Raw genomic sequence first — 6,548 nt, 5'->3', positions numbered from 1 at the left:
GGAACATCTGTCCTCAGGATCCCTGGCCATGGCCCGCTGACTGATCGGAGAGTTGCCTCCCTGGAATTTCCTAACTGTGAAACGCTGGGAATAGGCTTCTTTCCTGTGGGAAGCAGGTGATTTCTGTCCCACTGGACACAGAAGAGCCCCCAGGTGGCCATCTCAGCACAGGGCAGCCCTCCTACCACACGGCCAGGGCTAGCAACAGTGTTCAATGAACAGCAAAAACCTGGGGCGCAGTTCAGCAGAGGGTGAATGGCGCGCTGGACTGCAGAAGACCCAGAGCTCAGGTTATAATCTGTCAGTAGGGGCTGAGCAAAAAGCAGGCCCACTGGTGCAGGTAGGGCAACTGGCTACACAGGTGCAAACTGCCGCTGGCAGGGGTTTACCCTGTCCACACTGTGGGCTCTGCACTGGCGCAGCTATCCCAGTGGCTGAAATGGAGGCAGATCCCCAGTGTGGGCGAGGCCTGAGCCCAGTGTGTAATGTGTGTCACCTGAATTTAACAGAACTGACATGTCCAGCAAACAGGTAGTTCCCAAAAACCCCTTCCAGCTCCCCAGTGCTGCCTTTCCTTTTGTTGGACTTGGGGGAAAAACCACCAGGAATGGGCATGGTATAGAAGCACGTGTGTGAGAGAGCCCCTGCTGAACGCTGCCTGATGCTACGGAAATAGATGCTTTGCATTTCTCTTGGCGTTTTAAAGTCAAGAAATGCCCCAGACCTGGAAGGCTGGAGAGCGAAGCTCTAATTAGGGAGACTCCACTGATGCCATAAAACCTCCAGCCCTAACAGGGCCCCCGTGAGCAGCCAGGAGCCAGCACCATGATGGACACCTGATGTGTGTTGCTAGGGCAAGGCAGTGGAGCAAACTTATTTGGCATTATTTTACAATGGAGCCATCTCCAGTTACCCAAGGACAGGTGGAGAGTGATGTTAACTGGTGTGGATTTCAATATTAAAGGGACAACAGGCTTCCTTGAGAAGAGCTTTGGGGCCTGCTCCTGCTCTGTTGTGGCCGTGTAAATGCAGAATCATTTCAGTGAACTAGGGCTTCACGCTGCTGGGATAGAGCCGAATCCGGTCCGCAGCGCTGTATGGACATGCTCTTGGACAGGCTCTAACCTGAGCAAGAGTCCTGCTGCTCTCACCCTTCTGACCTGCCAGTTCCATTCAAGTCACTGAACAGCTACACAGCTCCCCTACCTCTGGGTGACCCGCATTAAGGCCTGTCATAAAAGGGCAGGTAAATAGTCCCCTGGCTTGATGGAGCTGGAATTGCTCCATCGTTAGCAACAGTGTGGAGAGCAAGGACCCCAGGCAGAGATGGATCCCTATGCAGGCAGCACTGGGCAGGCATCACTACCCTAATCCAGCATTTGGCTCGAGGGGGAGAGTCACACTGCAGGGGGGCAAATCTGATCCTCCCCTTCCCCCGCTAATTGGATGTTTCATTTTATCCTTTCTTACAGGCTCTACTTCCTATTTCTCTGCACTGAATCTTCCTGATAGTTTCTCTCTCACGTTCTCCTGGTGAGACAGATGTCTCATCCCGTCCTCTAAAGGCACTGGGAGTCCTCCCCATACCCTGTGCTAATCCATCAGTAACTCATCAGTGCTCAGATAAATGCCCACCATGAGAAGGCGTCCTGTCCCTTTAAACACCAAAGGAAGGCAGACAGATGGCCAAATTCAAATTAACTTGTGACAACTAGAACAAAAGCCCAGCTCCTCCATGGTATTTAGGTGCCTAACTCCCATTGGTTTCATGGCCATTAGGAGCACAAATACCTTTGGAGGCTCTGACCCAAAGAGCCATTAGAGAGAAGCTGTGAAAGTGCCCAGGGAACAGGTGGGTGAAAACAAAGGGAGCAGCTCTTTTAACTGAGTTTATGTCTACACAGCAAAAAAGCCCCACAGAAGCGAGTCTCCAAGCCTGGCTCACCTGATTCACACTGGTGGGGTTAAAAATAGCAGTGTAGCCGGCTAGACGCTGACACCTGCTGAGTGGGAAGGGTCTCAGGGCCCGGGGTCCAGGCCAGGCCCAGCAGTCTACACTGCCGTTCCATCCCAGCTCTGAGCCTTGCTGAAGCAGGCCTGTGCTTGCTGGGTGGCTGAACCTTGCACAGCCCAGGCACAGGATGACGCAGGAAAGGGGAGATGAGATGCGCCGCTTGAAGCTGCCTGCCAATGCGGTCTGATCAGAGATAAGAGACGTGCCAGAGAAGTGTAAGATGATGTTCTGCTAAAGCCACAAATGGAGCTTAGCTAGCTTGGTGTTTACAGCGGGGCAGGACAGCTGTTACGCAAGTCTTTCTTATTGCCTACTGTGACAGTCTCCTTCTAGTCAAACATCTTAATGCTGTTGCTTAATACCCAACAGCAAGGTGCTCAGGTACTAAGGACATGCAGGCAGGTGGAACACGTGTAGCCTAGCATACTGCTGCACCCATTCGCTGGGTGGGATTTCACATAGACCTGCCCAGGGACATGAATCAACCTGCAGCCTCTTCGAAGGAGCAGCCGCAGCCTGCGTAGCTCAAGAATCACAGTGAGAAAAGGCCCATTCCAGGGACTCCCCCGCCCCCCGGTAGGCTGAGCCATTGGCAGGGCGACAGGCAGACAGACGCATGGCCATGCTTGGGGACCTCAGCCAAGAACCAGCTTTCAGGGCAGAAGGCAACATTCTCCACTCCGGCCTCTCAATCCTGCCAGCTGGGCCCAGAACAGACCCCTGGGGGAACCTTCTTGATTCCACCCCAACTGGGCCACCCAGTGTTAGTGCCTGTGGTTTTTAGGCAGTGTGGCAGTACTGGTGTCTCCGCTGGCACTGGAGGTGGCGTTCCCAGCTCAGGCAGACATGCCTGCACTAGCTCTGAGTGCGTTAGTGTGCTGAACTAGCATTGGAGCCAGGGCAGTGTAAGGGGGGCAGACGGGTTTAGTCGCCCTGCCTACGCTCCTGCCCAAGTCCCTAGGGACATTCCCCGGCAGGTGCAAATTAGATTCACAATGGTGCGCGTCTATTTGCCCACATAACGGTGAGGCGGTTTGAAAACAAGTCCCTTCACCTGTCTATGCCTCAGTTTCCCCATCTGAAAACAAGGACAGTGGGGTGGCAAGAGTGGCTAGCGGGGACTACATTTTCACTTGCAATGATGGCCGAGCCAATGTAGAGCCACGATCCTGCGGGCAGTCCCTCGCGGCTGGGTGCAGGGAAATGCAGGCACAGCTAACCAGCAAGGCGACAGGTGCACTGGGAACGAACTGAGAGCAGGACTCTCTAGCAAAGCCCTTAGAACATGGACTATGCTGTAAGTCTCACCACAACCTGGCATCTAGCTGGAACCTCTCATGCTTAAAGCATTGTCCGAACACCAGCGAACCCTCCCCGCCAGGAGGGGATTTGCTTTTCCTTTGCCTGCTGACTCATTCGCTCTTCAAAGCCAAACAGGAAGCGCTCTCGGCTCTAGCAGACTTTGTTCTGAGCAGCCCCTGCTGTCTGTCGCCTTCCCCTGGGCTGTCTCGCCTACCAGGGAGGAGCTCCTGGATTGCAAGCAATGGGGCTGCTCTGTAATGCCCATGAATGGAGACCTCATCTCTTTTTTAATTCCTCTTTCCCGGGACCCCAGCAGCCTCTGTGGAGCCATCCTGGGGCTGAATGCTTTTCTCCAGCTTGCCTGAACTCCCAGAGGTCTCGCACACAGCTGCCTGTGCGCCCCGCATAGAGCTCTCCTCTCTCCCCATGTTCATGGAAGCCCAAGCGGGTGCCAGAGCCTGTCATTCTGTGCTGTGGTGTCAGGGAGCCCTGCCCTGCAGGCTGAGCCTGGCCCCCTTTGGCCTCTCGCTCTTACAGCACCAGAGCTTGTTCTATTTTTAAGCCTCTGTTAAAGCGCCCAGGGCTCTTCCTGCCCTTGGGGACAGTTCCCTGCACTATCTGGGGGGGTCAGCAAGGCCCAGGGGCTGGGGTTGGGAGTGCAGGCCTCTCAGCTCCGGGTCTCTGCTCTGATTCCGGTCAGGTCACCAGGGAGGTACAAGAAGTTGAAAACCGCAGCCAGCTGCAGCCAGCTCCCAACTCCAGCCAGCTCCCAACCCCAGCCCGGCTGCAGCCAGCTCCCAACCCCAGCCAGCTCCCAACCCCAGCCCGCCGCAGCCAGCTCCCAACCCCAGCCAGCTCCCAACCCAGCCCGGCTGCACCCAGCTCCCAACCCCAGCCCGGCTGCAGCCAACTCCCACCTCCAGCCAGCCGCAGCCAGCTCCCAACTCCAGCCAGTTCCCAACCCAGCCCGGCTGCAGCCAGCTCCCAACCCCAGCCAGCCCCAGCCAGCTCCTAACCCAGCCCAGCTGCAGCCAGCTTCCAACCCCAGCCAGCTCCCAACCCCAGCCAGCCACAGCCAGCTCCCAACTCCAGCCAGCTCCCAACCCAGCCCAGCTGCAGCCAGCACCCAACTCCAGCCCGGCTGCAGCCAGCTCCCAACTCCAGACAGCTCCCAACCCCAGCCAGCCGCAGCCAGCTCCCAACTCCAGCCAGTTCCCAACCCAGCCCAGCTGCAGCCAGCTCCCAACCCCAGCCAGCTGCCAACTCCAGCCAGCTCCCAACCGAGCCCGCCTGTGGCCAGCTCCCAACCCCAGCCCACCGCAGCCAGCTCCCAACTCCAGCCAGTTCCCAACCCAGCCCGGCTGCAGCCAGCTCCCAACCCCAGCCAGCTGCCAACTCCAACCAGCTCCAGCCAGCTCCCAACCCAGCCCGGCTGCGGCCAGCTCCCAACCCCAGCCCACCGCAGCCAAACTCTACATCCCACAAGGTCCCTGCTCCTCCCAGAGGGTCCAGCTGACGTGGGCACAGAACCCAAGCCCTGCAGTCTCTCCACTCCCCAAGCAATAGGGCATCAGGCTCAGTCACATTCCCCAACCCCTGCAAAAACCAGCCCTTGGAGTGTGACATGCCAGGGTCCCAACCAGACCGATGTGTCACCCCTGCCCTGCACCTTGGGGTGCCCTTAGCACGGCATTGCTCCTGTCACCTCCAACAGGGAACCTCCAGCATGGAAGTCACTCCCAGCCATGTCTGCATGTGCTGCAGGCAGCCAACCACACCTGGGCTCTCACAAAGTTACCCCAACACCCCCCCCGTCCCACAGTTCCCCCCATAAATGCATGTCTTGTAGTGCCCAGCCCCCTCCTGGCTGGGCAGTACTAATGTACTAAGTCCGTTATTCCTCTAAGGGAATGATATGCACCCAAGTTGTTACTCCAAATGGAGTTACCCAGACACGACTGGAACAAGCAGGATTAGATCAAACACGTGTATTATGTACGAAGAGAGATTCCAAGTGAGTACAAGCAATGAGGCAGAAAAGTCAGACACGGTTACAAGAAAAACAAAGATAAAATGCTACTGGTGCCCAGCTTAGCAGTCTATTAGATTCAAAACCAAGTTTTCCCACCATGTGCTTTCCACAGTCTGACTGACCAACCTCTTCAGGGCGGGACCCCTCCTCCAGATCCAACAAACGCTGCCTTCCTCACTTCAGGTACAGTGAATGCAATGGGCAGGGAAAGAGAGAGGGGTGCCGGGGTGGGGGATCTGCCCCTTCCTTTTATAGTGCTGTCCTCCTTTGAGAAGCATTTCCCGCTGGGAGCAAGGCGCCAGGAAGGCTGTGTGGGCGGGAACTTCATGCTGGTTGTTTGCTAAGATGTCAACTTTTTGCTCCTGCCAAAAAATGGCCACTTAGCAGGTAGAGATTCATCGGTCTTGTTTACACCTGGCTGAAGCGTCAGCTCGCTCTTTGTCTCTGAGGAACTGGTTCACCCACTCTCCAGAGTTCTCTGGACAACATGCTTCTAGCTGGGAGCTCAGCTTGTGTTTTGCAGGTCACAGGTCACACCGCTCTATGCACATTGCCATCGGATTATTGATCAGCAAATTACGAGTTTTGAACTGACTCACCACAAGGCGTCCCTTGCACGGACATTAGTGCAAAGTGAACACAGCCACTGTATTTTGTCACACCTGGTTAAGGCCAAGGACAAGGAGGTGAGCCCTGGGGCACCCATGGGTACAGCCCAGCATGGCCCCACAGACCCGGGAGCTGGGCTCCGTCTGCCAGACAAAGGCCACTCCGCTGTGATCAGGTCAGTGGCAATCAGAGCATACCCTGGGATCCCGGCAGAAGGTGCCACAGTGTAGTTCCTCCTCACCCTGCCATACCCCCAGCTCCCCGGGCAGGGGAGAAAAGCTGAGAGGGAAGGGGCACATCCCAGAGCCAAGCCCTCCCTGCAGCCAGGAGCCACAGGGTTGGGGAGATGGGCCTGGAGGGGCTTGGGAACAAGTGCCAGGCTGTGCCTGCCAGGGTGCTTTGGTGGCGAACAGGAGCAGCGAGCCAGCCAAGGCCACTGCAGCCCAGGTGACTTTGTTCCAACCAGAGCAAATAAAACCCGATCGCTTCTTGCACCAGCCCAGGATCGGAGCCTGGAATCTCACAAGAGGCCAACAGAGGCAGGCACAGTGCGCTCCCCAGGCAAAGCTCTCACCCCAGGAGCGCCTCCCT

Source organism: Chelonoidis abingdonii, chromosome 4, assembly GCF_003597395.2.
Source record: "Chelonoidis abingdonii isolate Lonesome George chromosome 4, CheloAbing_2.0, whole genome shotgun sequence".
NCBI lineage: Eukaryota > Metazoa > Chordata > Testudines > Testudinidae > Chelonoidis > Chelonoidis abingdonii.
This window is presented reverse-complemented; position numbering follows the sequence as displayed.